This window comes from Pelodiscus sinensis, chromosome 8 (assembly GCF_049634645.1).
Source record: "Pelodiscus sinensis isolate JC-2024 chromosome 8, ASM4963464v1, whole genome shotgun sequence".
Lineage (NCBI taxonomy): Eukaryota > Metazoa > Chordata > Testudines > Trionychidae > Pelodiscus > Pelodiscus sinensis.
Window position 1 is genome coordinate 52462058 of NC_134718.1, and position 15472 is coordinate 52477529.

The 15472-nt window shown below is 43.0% G+C and overlaps 1 long non-coding RNA gene across 1 annotated transcript in view; it reads left to right on the forward strand.

Moving 5' to 3' along the window:
- Positions 1–49: 49 nt before the first annotated feature.
- Positions 50–15472, forward strand: part of LOC142830430 (uncharacterized) — a 64512-nt gene continuing 49089 nt past the window's right edge. Inside the window, exon 1 of the long non-coding RNA XR_012905662.1 lies at positions 50–323. This is a non-coding gene — a long non-coding RNA (uncharacterized LOC142830430). The remainder of the gene's footprint in view (positions 324–15472) is intronic.

Below are 15472 nucleotides of genomic sequence, written 5' to 3' on the forward strand. Positions count from 1 at the left end.
AACGTTGGCAAATTTTGGATGCATGACTGGCTTTTGAGCATTTATCTGATAAACCGTATTTCCTTTTTGAGTTTATGTACATAGCTTGAGCTTCTCTTCTTCTGAAGGAAAAGAGTCTATTTTGTTTTGGTGGACAAACGAGTCAGGAGGTCCATTTAATGTAAGATATACATTTAATGGACACTATGCAGAAATTAGACTGTTCTAAAAATGTTGAGAGAAGTGGAATAACCAGATTGTGGATAAAAGCCATTTTTTTGGCACTCGAAGGTCACATGCAGTGATTGCTCTCAGAGGGTCTGAAGGAAGTAATGTAGGCAGAGGTAATTATTTTTCTTGTTCTACAGAAAAAAATAGATGTTTAATCATAGTCTTTCTGACTAAAACAAGCATGTTACAGTTAAGTAGAAATACTGATTGTGGTTATATCTACATTCCACCTTTCCAATGCAGCTTCAAGTAAATAGGACAAAAATGTCAATATTAAAGACATGCATATTTAAGGACTTGTGTTTTATAAGTTAGATCACATTTTGTTTTTAGGTATGTGGTTTTGTTTTGTTTTGTTTTTGCATTTCACTTTTTAAAGAGAGTAAATATTCATCCCATTTCTTCTTAATCATTTTGACTGTGGAGTCTTACTAACATTTTCAGCTGTTCAGCATTGTTGTAATGTGTGGTGGTAGTGTGTATTTTCCCTGGCAGTGTCTAGCTTAATTTGGGAGTGCATGTAATTAAGTGTGTCAGTTTTTTATAATGTGCTTTTATGATTCCTTCCAGAGCATGGAAATACATTTTTAAAGTGTAAATGATTTATATCACAGATTCTCTTGGGAACTGATCACTAGTCTCACAGGGCTGCTTATACATGTGCAACATTTCTCTGGGTTTAAAGTACTCACTGACGATATCATTGGCCTCTCTTCTGCCCTTATATATGAGCTCTGCTGGAAGGCCTTCATTACCTAGCACTATTTGGTGATGAGGCCATGTAGCTGTGCTGTAGAAAAACAATGAATTTTGTATCAAAATGAAATCGGTGGACAATAATATATATAATGACAAGCCACTTGGGATCCCGGATAGTAGAAAATTGTCTGGCACTTGAAACACACCAGTGATAACGACCAGCACATGCTTATCTTCCCTGTTATTTTTCCTAAGACAAACTTAATTCCAATTCTGCCTGAATTGAAGTCAATGGGGCTCCCTGCACATTCCAAGATCTGCCTGTGGGGATCCAGTTGCAGGACTGGAGCCTTACTACCGCACTGCCTTTCAAATATTTGTTATGCTATGAAGAAGATTTTCAAAGACTCTAAAGGAGTCTTATGCCAATAGAAGTTAGGTGTCGAACTGTATGCAAATGGAAGGCAAGTGCTGTAGTGTAGCAAATAGGGTAATAAAGCACTTCTCAGGCTCAACTTGTAGCACGTTGTTTTATTTGTGTTCGTAGTTTTGAAAGTAATACACTGGTGACTTTTCTGATCTTTTTTTACCTTTACAGTAATTCAGGGTATGTTGACACTTCAGCTGGGATGATGATTCCCAGCAGGGATACAAACACAAATTAGTCCTGTTGAACCACTACAAATAACAACATAGCAGTGTGGCCTCTGCAACTCAGGCTAGCCACCTGCATACATACCCAGTCAGGCAAGGCTGGACTCCATCATCAAGCTCGAACCACTGCTCATGCACCACATGCTGTTTTTAGCATGCTAGCTGAGACAACTGCAGTGTAGACTGGAAGGGCAGTTCAATATACTGTATAGGACTGGAGTACTATCCCTTTAAATCACTTGCTCAATTTTTTCAGCCTACTGTAGTCCTTTCTAGGATTGCCAGATGGCTTAACTAAAAATATCAAACAACCACCCACCCCCCCAAAAAACAACAACACTGGGAAAAAATTCTGTTGGGGGAGAGGGGAAGAGGGAGACCAGAGTTGTTCAGGAAAAAAGAAAAAGTATCCTGAGAGTTATTAAACCAAAAACACCAGCATGCCCCTTTAAGAAAAGCCTTTGAGGCTTTTTTGCTGGCGGCCATCTTGTTTTCCTGATTGGAGCCAGAAGACAGCTCTCTTGCAGAATGAGGTAAGCAGGAGGTCCGGGGAGCCCGGGGAAGGGGCCAGAGGCTGGGACCGGTTGTTGAATGTGTGTAGGGTTGCCAGGTGTCCGGTATTTTTGCCTCCTGACAGGGGAAAAAAATCAGAAAATACTGGACATTTTAGGTGTCCGGTATTTTCTGAATTTTTTTTACCAGACAGGAGGTGAAAATACTGGATAAGCAATTCTGGGTCAATTCTGGATAAGCAATTTTGTAAGCAAGTAGTTTTTAATTGAAAGAATTTTTTCAGGTGTCGGATTTGTCTTCCATCCCCCCTCACATTTCAACTCAATTAAAAACTACTTGCTTACAAAATCAAACATAAAAATATGTAAGTGTCAGAGTGTATTATTACTAAAAAAATGGTTTATGTTCTTATTTTTACCATATTATTATAAAATAAATCAATTGGAATATAAATATTATACTTATATTTCTCTGTATAGAGAAATCTAAACAAGTTATGGACTGTATGAAATTTGAATTTACTTTGTACTGACTTTGCTAGTGTTTTTATGTAGCCTGTTGTAAAACTGGGCAAATATCTAGATGAATTGATGTTCCTCCCCTGAGACCACAGGGTTATGTATACTCCTGGTAGAGAACCCTTGCTTTAAATAGTTGAGTCAGCTAGCCATGTTCTCTGCGGCTATGTCTACACTATGGCATCTTTGCAGAAGAGGAAGTGCAAATGAAGCTCTGATTTGCAAATCTCGCATTCTCATTTGCATATTCTCTTCCTTTTTGCGGAAGAGGTTTTTGTGAAAAAAACGACAGTATAGATGGGGCTATTTTTCGCAAAAAAAATCCCTTTTGCACAAGATCCTGTAAACCTCATTTTTTGAGGAATAAGGGAACTTGCGCAAAAGGGTGGATTTTTTTGTAAAAAATGGCCCTGTCTACACTGTGGGTTTTTTTTCGCAAAAACCTCTTCCGCAAAAAGGATTGGAAGAGAATAGGAAAATGAGAGCACAAGATTTGCAAATCAGTGCTTCATTTGAATTTCCTCTTCCACAAAAATGCCATAGTGTAGCCATAGCCTGTCTTTAGCTCACTGTTAGAACTCAACCAGAACAGCAGTGTTGTTTATATTCAGTAAACACAGTTATATGGACCCAGAATGCCAATGTGCTTCCTTTATATTATTTTTATGTAAAGAGCAAAAGGCATAATAGATGATTAACTCCCCCTTGTACCTTTTAAAATATCCCCCTATTTTTAATTATCTAGTATATAGCTAATCAAGGTGTAACCCCCTTTTTCCTCCCCGGGTTACTCGGGAGCAGGTTACACTCACAGGTGTGCCGGGGTGCCTGATGGTCTTGACATAAAAGGAGATCATGAGTATCCCAGTGGTGATGTTGTTTGGTTGGGGAAAACCTATCCACTCCCTTGCTGCAGTCCCTTACTCATAAAGAATGTACGGTGGCAGGGCATTGGCTGGCCCTGTACACACTGTTGTGCCTTGGGAGCCTCCAGGAATAAACTTATTCCAGCAATAAACTGGATCTAACTCCAGAACAACAATTACAAATCATAAATAATATACATCTAAAAGATTGCATTAGAATGAACAACCTTTACTTAAAGAAACAGGCTTTAACAAATTAACAGTGAATAACATCAATTAACAAAGTACACAAGTAAAAGGAACTTATCTAGCTGCTAATATTTATCCCACCCCAGTGTGCACACCCCTGGACTCAGAGTCCTGGACTTAGAGTCCCAGACACTTGCTTGCGTGGGCGCACTTGAAGAACTTCAGCTGTAATGGAGATTCTCTGTAGGTAGGGTGTATGTGGGTCCAAGCTATGCAGAAGCTCTGTGTTACGGGGTCCACAGGCTCACCCCGCCCTCGGCAGCCCCGCTGCCCGGGTTGCCGTCCCGGACGGTCCCGGTCTACGTGAAGCGGCGCCTGGCAACCCTCTCTTCGGCCGCCCAGACGATCCCTCAAGCGAGGAGGTGAGGGGGGTCCGGGCCCTCCCTCTCTCCAGACCCCAGCCCAGGGCCCTAAGGTGGGGGAGACGCTCCTCTCTCCCCCAACCTGGCTGATGTGGCACGGAGCCGCAATGCATCAGCCCCCAGGCTCCAATACACCCGCCCTGGGCTGCTTTCTCACGCCCTTGCTCGTCCGCTCACCGGCCGGCTTGTCCCGCTGCCTCCTCGTGACTCTCAGTCCCTTCCTCCGACGTCCTCCTCCTTGCCTCCCCCTCTTCCTCTGCCTCTGCTGGTTTTATACCTGGGGAGGGTGCCGCCCCTGCCCATCCAGAGCACCCGGACCTGCATTCACCCGCAGTTCCAGCTTCTCCTCCCCAGCTGTCTCTACTCACCCCCGGCGTCCTCCTTGCCTCCAGCAGCAGTGGGGAATAGGGCTGGCTGGGGGCGTCTGCGGGGCCGCCCGCCCCGAGGCTGGTGGGGTGGCGTGCCTTCCCGTTGCCCCTGCCGACCTTAGCGTGGGGGGTCCTTCTCCTGCAGTGCTCGGGACCGTGTTCGTGGAGCCGCCTGCTGGGCGGCGTGTCCCGGCTACCCCGCCGACCGCATCCCTGGTGGTGGCGAGAAAAGCTGCGGTGCTCCTTTCTGCCCTGCTGGGGGGGGCACCCTCGGTGCGGGGTTGCCTCACCCGCCCGCCCCCCCCCCGCTGCTCGGGGCTGCGCTGGCTAAACCGCCTGCCAAGCGGCGCGTCCCGGCTACTCCGCCGACCGCGTCCTCGGCAGCGGCGGGAAAAGCCGTGCCGCTTTTCTCGGCCTCGCTGAGGGGGGCACCTTTAGTGCGGGGTTGCCTCACCCCGTCACACTCTGGTTCACTGGAATGGCCTCTCTGCCTCTCTTTGAACCCAGAGTTAGTCTGTATCTCTGAGGTCTGTCCCAGGCAGCATTTCCCCAAAGATGCCCAGTTACTCACAGTCCCTTCTGTGTGCTGGATGCAGAGTAGCTTCTAGACACAAGTACAGCCAAAGGACCTCCCCTCTAGGGCAATCAGAAGCAGCCTGCTAGATCCCAGTTCCAAAGGCTCGCTGTCCCAGTCTGTTAATGCCACATCATAGCTCCCAAACTGGATCAAACTCCTCCACAGCAGCCTAGCTCCCGTTCTGCTCCAAAAACAGAGGGATGAGTCCACAGACTGCTGAGTCTTCCTCCACACAGGTAGAGAGACTCAGATCTCCCACAAAAGAGTCACTGCCTTCCTGTTTTTCCCAAGGGCTCATGGGAATTGTAGTCTTTAAGGCTGGATTGCAGCACACAGGGTCTTTCCAGAAAATAAGCAGTGGCGCCTTTAGTAAGAGGTCTACAAAGGTATCAGCCTTAATCTAGATTTTAGAAAACAATGTACAATTTTTCAAAAGTTGTCAATATTTCTTTACAAACTCTCATTCTATATGTTGCCAGTAGATGAACAGATACATTTGTTCCCCCGTGTTTTTATTGTTTTGTCTGTTCTGACCATTCAATCCAGCCCTAAGTTAACATCTCTAATTATCTTCAAGATGCACTATTTTTCTTTTATTGTGTCAGAGGTGTAGCCTTGTTAGTCTGTCACACATGATCTAACCACATAAACAACCACATCAGAGGCTCATATAACTGCACATTCACCAATGTGATCTATGCCAACAAGTGCCAGCAATGCCTCTCTGCCATGTATATTAGCCAAACTGGGCAGTCTCTATGACAAAGGATTAATGAATTCAAATCAGATATTCGAAAAAGTAACAACCAGAAGCCTGTGGGGGAACATTTTAACTTGCCAGGGCACTCATTAATGAATCTCAAAGTTACCATATTACAAGCCAATTAAACAAAACAGCTTGAAAGGGAAGCTGCGGAACTTAATTTCATTTACAAGTTTGATACCAGCAATAGGGGCTTAAACAAAGACAGTAACTGGATTGCTCGCTACATTCCACATCCTAATGACACAAAAAGCCAAACAATGGGTATTTAAGAGTACTTAGAACCCACTCTGTCAGCTTCATTTACCATGGACACTCTAATGGACCATTTTTTCCCCATTTTTTTCCTTCTCTGTCCATTCCTATCTCCTCTCTTTATCTGCTATTTATTTTGCAATCTAGATCCCTTAACTCCATTCATCTGACGAAGTGGGTTGTGCTTATGAAAGCTCATGATACCGTCTACATTTTTTGTTAGCCTTTAAGGTGCTGTTACCAAGACTCCTAAATTACTTAAAAAACAACAAATAGTCTGGTAGCACTTTAAAGACTAACAAAACATGTAGATGGTATCATAAGCTTTAGTGGGCACAGCTCACTTTTTCAGATGACTGGCTTTGGATCTGAGAGAGTTTCCACTCTATTCGGCTGATAGACCTATCTGGCTTTAAGATTAAGCTAGATGGGTTTATGAAGGGGATGGTTTGATGGGATATCATGATCTTGGAAACTAATTGACCTTTCACTATCGGTGGTAAATAGGCCAATGGTGGGATGATAGGAGTTACTATAGAGAACTTTTCCTGGGTGTCTGGCTGGTGAGTCTTGCCCCCATGCTCAGGGTTCAGCTGATTGCCATATTTGGGTCGGGAAGGACTTTTCCTCCGGGGTAGATTGGCTGAGGCCCTGGAGGTTTTTTGCCTTCCTCTGTAGCATGGGGCATGGATCACTTGCTGGAGGATTCTCTGCATCTTGGGGTCTTTAAACCATCATCTGAGGAGTTCAATATCTGAGATATAGGTGAGAGGATTATTCCAGGAGTGGGTGGGTGAGATTCTGTGGCCTGCATTGTGCAGGGGGTCAGACTAGATGATCATAATGGTGCCTTCTGACCTTAAAGTCTATGAGTCTATAAGTTGTTTTTGACTGTTGAGCATAGTTCTATAGAAAATCGGAGTCTTACCTTTGTCAGGACTGCAGAATTGTGCCTATTATAGCATCACAGCTTGTTCAATCATCTCACTGTATATCAAACAATTCAATACATACTGAATGCTACGAAAAAATGATCATCCTGGGGGGGGAGGGCGGTCTGATACTGACCAATCACAGGGTTTGGTCCTGTGTGTAGCATCTGTTCATTTATGTACTGTTTTCTGGAGCTCAGTACGTTTGTCTCTTTGGGCCAGTATGCTGTAATTTAAAAATAACCCTTGGTACTACTCTTGCTTATACAGAGAAAAAAGATCCATTTTTCTGAGCCTTTAGTTAACGGTCCATACTAATGGCTTAATACTCAGGCTTCCTGCAATCCTCATTCTCCTTAATCAGGGTGTTAAACCTGAATATCTATTAGGAACATATGCAGCAGTGATGTAGCTGCGTTGATCCCAGGATATTAGAGACACAAGGTAGGTGAGGTAATGTGTTTTATAGCACCAACTTCTGTTGGTGAGAGAGATGAGCTTTCTCTTTTACTAATAGAAGTTGGTTCAGTAAGAGAGATTACTTCACTCACCTTGTCTCTCTAATGGGAATATAGTCCCACAGTTTCCTGTAGCTCCATTTATCAACACTTCTGCCTTGTCAGTGATAATATGATATGGGCATTTAAAATGCTCCTAAACATCGCTCTTCCTTTAATTGTCCATTGATCCTATTGCCTAATTCTCCACCTGCTTCAGTGAAGTATGTGTTATTGTAAATCTATATTGCATATTTTTATTATCCCAAAAGAATTGCATAGCCCTTATTCTATTTAATTGATTACTGGTTTTGTTCTATCACTTTGTTACGTTAGAGCTCACAGTGGTTATCCAGCATATTTTACCTAATCTGTCACTGCATTATTATAAAGTACTTAATTATGTTCAGACAGCATCCCTATATTTATAATTTTGCATGTAGGGGTATGATGCATGAATGAGAATGAAAGCAGTGAGTATGATATTAAGGGTATGTCTACACAGCAGGGCTTAACTCAAAATAAGCTACATAAATTGAGCTACATCAATTGCATAGCTTATTTCGACTTTTGATGCTGTATACACAGCACTTATTTCAAAATAGAACACTCTTCTTCCTACTTCCCTTACTCCTCATTATATTGAAATAACTGCCTGCTGTGTAGACACAGACTGTGTTATTTCAAAATAACGTTAGTTAAGTATGTGCTTAAATACCTTGCCGAATTGAAGATTAAGTAAGTAGGAATGGAATTATATTAATTTGAATGCCCTTTATTTTAGTCCTCCCATTATTTTATTTCTTATTTAAGAGACCTTTGCTTTACATGATACAGTGATCAAAAGGAATACTTTTTTCTAATCAGTACAAATGCATTGTCATTCCGTACCAGTGGTGCACCTAGTCCAACAGCCTTTCTGACAGTGCAGGTACCAAGTGCTTCTGAAGGTGGTGCAGGAATCCCTAGTGTACACAATTATGGAGTATCTTGTTCTTTCTAATCCCTCCTCTTCTCAATTACTATTTGGTTGCATGAGGATTTATATTATATCCATAAGTTCCCCCCCCCCATCTAATGTACTTTCTGATGTTCTTCTTATCCTTGTAAACATGTAATCATTTTTTTAAAAAGAGCCCTACAAAGCTCTGTGCTTCAAGATGATATTCTGTGGCAATGAATGCGACTGTTTTTAAAAACATGTTTAAAGTATTAGAAATGGGTTGAAAGGATGGTTAAGATAGATTTATAGAATTTTTGCCAGCTCAGAGGCAAGAGAAGAAAAAAGCAGAAATAGATACAGGGGCTGAACTTTAAATATATTAACTTTAAAACTGTTAAACATACGAATTGGATTCTGTCTTGGAGAATAAATGGGTGTAGTCTAATCTGTTCTTATTTCTTCAACCAGTTCACCCACCCACACACCCAACCCAAGTTTAAAAGATTTAAAAAATCTGACATGCAGTATATGAAATATATGGTAAAATATATTATGCCATAAGCACCTCTTTGGCTGTGAGCTAATGATAATAGAAGGAGGCCAAGCAATGAATGAAATGACATTTTTAAAATGTTTGCAAGTGATCCACTCTCCAGACAATTGGAGATGGGCCCGAACTACTACAATGGTTCCAAATGCCCACCAGATTGGGGGGGGAAGGGTTGGAGGATTGGGAACTAGATAGCAAATGTATGACTTGGATCCATTTCTAGAAAGGCTACCTTCATTACTGGGCTCAAAGAGAAAAATCCCTTTCTGATCCTTTAAGTTAGTTGTGCTTCAGGACTTACCCCAGCTGCTAAATGTGTTTCCTAGTGTGTGGCATACTAATGTCCCAGTCCTGTAACTGAGAGTGTGTTGAGCAGACTGCTGCTCCTGTGGGGAACCACCCCGAGCTCAATGGGGTTCTGTGCAGGCTCAGCAGTCATCACATTATCCATCAAGTAAAGGATTGAGATCTAACCAGCTGCATCACACACAATGCTAATGTGAGCACAGTTAACATACTTTGAACCTGCGTATCTCCAAAGTGCGGTGCGATGCCTATGGCATCACAAATGTGAACAGAAAGTGGGATTATTCACTGCCCATCAGTTGGGAAAAGCAGCTTGAATTTTGAACAAGTACCATATGTTCTGACTGGGTGAAGCATATTTACCTCAGGGTCATTGCTCTCTTATCTCTCTAAAGCATTCATGGCCAGTGCTTTATGTAATCAGCATTGATTTCTACAATATGTTCTTTAGTCACTGATTTCCCCCCCTATAACAACCCACTGTTGTAATACAATTTCCAGTCCAATTTCCAGCTACATTTGTGATGCTTTATTCTTTCAGCCTATAAGGTCCATGGAACTCCTCATGTTACTTAATCTGATTAATGGGCTCAAGTATCGCATTTATATTATCTTGTCTAACTCCTGATTTTCTTCTATCAATCGAGTAACTTGAAATGAGGTAGCCTAACATAATAACTTATCCCTCTCCGCATTATTTCCTTCTGTCATTTGTCATTCCTGCTCCTCTTCTCATCTTCTTTTCTTTTACAGATATATTGATATCCCAGTGTTTTAAAAACTATTTTAAACAAGGCATCAGCAGCATGCTTCATATATACATTTATAATAGCAGTAAGCTAGTTCTCCCATCCTTTGTGTCTTAGTAACCCTATGGGTACATCTAGACTACATCTGTTTGTCGGAAAAAGCTATATAAAATGCGCTCCGCATATTGTGTAGCTTTTTCCAATACTTTTGTTGGAAGAGGCTTTTCCAACATTTGGCCCATCTAGACTGAGGAATACACATAGAATGAGGAATACAGGGGCTTCTGAAAGAGTGTGTTTGCTCTTCTGCAAAGAAAAGCAGAAGAGCAAACGTGTTCCCTGGACAAGACAGAGCTTTTTCGGGATACCGGAGGTTTCCCCAACCTCCCTCCCCCCCGCAATCTAGCAGTACCCTATGTGTGCAAATGTAGTTGTTCCATGATGTACACTTAGGCCAACTACTTGTCCTATACTCCTAGGCTGTGTCTAGATTGGCAAGTTTTTCTGCAAAATCAGATGATTTTGCAGAAAAACTTGCCAGCTGTCTACACTGGCCGTTTGAATTTCCGGAAAAGCACTGACGATCTCATGTAAGATTCTCAGTGATTTTCCGGAAAAACTATGCTGTTCCCATTTGGGCAAAAGTCTTTTTCCGCAAAAATGGCGATCGGGGCTTTTTTGCGGAAAACCGCATCTAGATTGGCCACAGACGCTTTTCCGCAAAAAGTGCTTTGCGGAAAAGCATCCTGCCAATCTAGATGTGCTTTTCCGAAAATGCTTTTAACGGAAAACTTTTCCATTAAAAGCATTTTCGGAAATTCATGCCAGTCTAGACGTAGCCCTATAGTATAGAACACAGAGAATTTATGTCTTGTCAATGGAGAATATAAAAGGTTTTTTGTAGAAGCATTTGTATTATTAGTAAAAACTGGGGACACACAAAACAAACTGGGTCTTGTATGACAATCATTAAAATATAACTTTAAATATTATCTTATGATAGTAAAATATATATATGGGAGATATCAAAGCAGGGTGCATGCTTTAATGTCTGCATGCTTCATTTTCTCATTATTTAAATATGCAATGTATTTTATATTCATGCACAACCACAAATACAAAAAAGTTTTAAATGTTGGTGCTTTATTTCATCGTTAAATGACAATGAAACTAAAATGGATTTAATATTCCCATCCAGCTTTATACTAAATAAAGTTGTCATGATTAATGTTACTACAAGAAATACCAAATTAATTTTTAATTAAATTGCTCTTGCAAGATCTAGTAAGCTAAATGTCTACAAGCAGTCCTGGCAGCCCTTCTAGTTCAATATGCCAATTAATAGTCCACCCAATATACAATCAAACAGATCTTTTACATTTAATATAGATAGCATCCTACCAAATTCATGGTATATTCTGCTTAATTTCATGGTCCTAGGATTTTAAAAATCAGAACTTTCATGATTTCAGTTATTTAAATCTAAAATGTCATGGTGTAATTGTAGAGTCCTGACCCAAAAAGGAGTTTTGGGAAGGTCTCATGATTATTGTAGAGGTGTTGCAGTATTGCTACCCTTTCTTCTGCACTGCTACTGGCAGCAACGCTGCCTTCAGAGCTGAACAGCTGGAGAGTGGCAACTGCTGATTTGGATCCCAGTCCTGAAGGCAGAGCCACCACCAGCAGCAGTGCAAAAATAAGGACATGGTACGGTATTGCCACCCTTACCTTTATACTGCAGCTGGCAGCAGTGTTGTCCTTTGGGTAAGGTGAATCGAGTTGAGTGCTCCAGGTCCTGTGCTTTAGGGGGCTGTGTGCTTCAGTGTGCATGTGTCATGCAAGGCTTCGGCTCAGCCTCTGGCAGCGGCAGCCATAGATGCTGACTCCATGGTTGCGCCCGGCCTGGAGCACTGTTGGAAAAAAATGGTGGGTGATCAGCACCCATCAGGAAGACCCTGTCAATGTATCTCCCTCCCCCAAGTGTCTACTGCCATGGGCAGGCCTTGCAGATCAACACCTTTCCCTCCCTCTCTCCTTCCCTTCCTTCCTCCTGCTGCCTACCACTTACCATGGATCAGCTGTTTTGCAGCATCAGGAGGTGCTGGGGGGAGCAAGGGAGAGTGTGCTTGGGGGAGTGGTGTAACTGGCTGGGAAGAAGCAAGGTAGGAGTGAGAAGAAGTGGGGACATTGGGCAGGGTCTGGGTGGATCCAGAAAGGCCCCCTCCCCCAGCCAGTTGGAGACCCGTTTTCCCTCTCTCCCTAGAGACAGCTCTGGCTGGTGGGACATTGTCTTCAGAGCTGGGCAGCAGCAGAGTGTCAGATGTTGGGTAAGTGCCCAGCTCTGAAGGCAGCACAGAAGTAAAAGTGACAATAATGTAAATCCTCTAAAATAATCTTTCAACCCCCTTGCAACTCCCTTTTGGATCAGAGCCCCCAATATAAGAATCTCCGGTCTCCTCCCAGAAACCTGTATAGTATAGGGTATAAGCACACAAAAGACCAGATTCATGGAGGAGACCCCATTTCACAGTCCATGATGCATTTTTCATAACTGTGAATTTGGTAGGGCCATAAATATAGATTATACCAGCCATTTTTCAGTAATACAGAACATTCTCCCTGTTCAGATACCTTCTTGGTATCGTGTTCCCTTTCCTTTCACAACAGTCTGGGACCAGTTCTCAGATTTCATCAATCTGTGCTTGGTGCAGGACCTGAGGAAGAGGAGGCATAGAGATGGTTTTGTGCCCCCTTACCATCTCATCCCCTCGATTCTGGGATTCGCTGCGGCCACCTGGGCTCCCTCCACAATTTAGAACAGTTTACAGTGTTTCTAAATGGCATCTCAACAGCACCAACAGGACATTCTGGCACCTTGGGAATAATTAGACTGCAAAGACCTCCCTGGTCTGGTACCCTTGGATCTGACCAGTCCCAGATGAGGAATTTTGATAGACCAGGGGAGGTCATTTCTGGTTTCCCTGCCCAACTGATGTGTAAAAGGGAAGTCAAATCCCCCGGAGCCATTGATTCCCCTATGAGGGGCACGTACAATATACATACATTGCTAATGCTTAGATATATTTGCTATTTGTATAGGAGTAAGACATGACAAAGGTCAAAGCCTGTCACAGGTAATAACTTATAATAAGGAGACGAGGGGAAGTGAAACCAGTCTTCTGTTAAGTAGAGATATGGATAGATTCCACATCCTTTAAACTTGTGACCGGCTCAAGCAGGAAAGGAAAAAGGGAAGTATGGCTTGCCCATTGTTCAGCAAGTAGGCACTGTATTTAACCTCATTTGGAAAATTAACCTGACCTATAGGAATGCTAAATGTCAAAGATGAAGTAACCTATCATGTTAAGGCACCTAAACCAGGAAAGATGTGAACCCTATAAAAACCCCTGCCTATGAGATGTTGGGGGTCGGCTCTGATTTGAACATTGAGTTCCTTAGCCGTACCTTGGTTGCAACCAATAAACTTGAGTTGGACCCACCCTGAAAGTGTGACTCTCTTCTTGGGGTAAATCAGACTAGCCTCCAAGGGGACGAAACCAGCAATTTATGCAACACAACCATGGCCTGGATACCATCCTCTTGGTTGACTCTCATTGTTGCTGGCCCCTCTGTGTGCAGGGCTCCCAGCCCCACCATGGCAACCCCTCTGCCTCTTGGTCCCACTGGGCAGTTGTGCTGCCAGGCGGTAGCCCTGGTGCCAGGCTCCTGATTTCATCACCACAGGGCAGCCCCACCACTGGGCTTCCAACTGCCAGCCTTCCATCTGTGGACCTATCAGACGATGGATGTTGCCAGACCAGAGAGTCCCAGTTTAGAGAGGTTCAACTTGTAGCTGTAGGTTCTAGTCGGACCCCTTTAACTGAAGCCATAGATAGTAATTTCTTTGAGGCAGGGCCCATCCTTTCATTGTGTGTAGATAGCACCTAGCACAATGGGGTCCTTCCTTTTTGGGGCAAACACAATAGACATAATAATTATGGCAATAATGTGCTAGAGATTAGGACGTAGAGTTGGTACAGAGCCAGTATACCTGGCTCAATGGACACTTGCCATTTTCCCTCATCAGGGCAATCAGTCGGTATTTAAATCAGCCTCTGGAACATACAGAGTGGCATAAGGGAGGTGGGTAATTACAGACCTGAGACTGAGGTCATCCATCGTGTGTTATTCTCTCTTTTTTTCCACTGTATTGTGTTTATGTAATGCATAAGATATAATGTATTATCCATTTTTTTATGTTTGTGTAGCCAGCGCTTAATGTATTTTTCTGATTAAATAGGGACTCTTTTTAACAGTTGTAACTCTTCATTTGAATCCTAAAAAAAAGAACACTTTTTTCCCTTGCCACTTTTTTTGCCTTTTAATGTTTAATGAATGTCATTGGACCAATGGAGAGTTTTACGTAAGAAAGTGACAGCTCATTGACTTCTCTGGGCCTGTTGTGAACTAAGCTGAAATCGGCAGGGCTGGCTTTGTTTAATGCTAGATTCTAGACGAGCTGAAGCTCTCAGCCAAAACATTTTTGGGTTGCGGTGTTTGAGACACAGGGTACGATAACATAGGGTACAAGATAAATACAGACCTGTAGAAGAGTTGTACCGAGTGTTTGTACAGAACTTGAAATCAGATAAAACTGTCATGAGCTGGTTTGTTGGTTTATGAACCTGAAACTCAGCCCAGTTTGCAATGTCCTATTTTATTACTACAGTACATTGAGGCATTTGTCATTTTTGGTGGTGGAAAAGAATCCTTAAGTCCAGTGATCTCACTCATGCACCCACTAAAAATATTTCCAAAAGGAGAAAAATGCACTCTTTATCCAGGACCTGCCTTATACCAGAAATAGATTAGGGTTAATGTACAGTCTCTCTTCCTCTTAGACAATATTGCTGATTACTTCCTATCCTGTTTTATTGTGCATTTGTTCAATGGCCTGCAGAGTAACATGCTCAAGTCATGCTGAAAGTGGCAGCTAAGTATGCAAACATATGCCCTATGAACCTGCTCCACAATGGCAACTCTGTCTTTGTCTCTGACTTTATTCTGCATTCTTCTTCTGTAACAAAAGCAGGGAGGCCAACAGAATTGCCAGGCCCCTGGGCAAAGTGAGTGGGGAATCTCTGTGCTCCTGGATGTAGCGGGGGAGGGCTCAGACAGAAGGTATTTCCCCCCCCATCAGCCCTTGAGTGCCATCTGGAGCACACTGCCCTGGGCTCCAGGTAGGGCTGCCAGGTGTCCGGGTTTCGCTCAGACTGTCTGTTATTCAGGACCCCCGTCTGGTAAAAACAAACAAACAGAAAATACCAGACATGTGAAATGTCCAGTATTTCCTGTTTCCCTCGGACAGAAGCCTGGAGGGGACAATTTCCCCCTGCCGTGTCTGGCGGGGGCAGAGGAGTGAGGAGCGCAGGGCCATTTAAAGACGAAGCGCCCCCTTTTT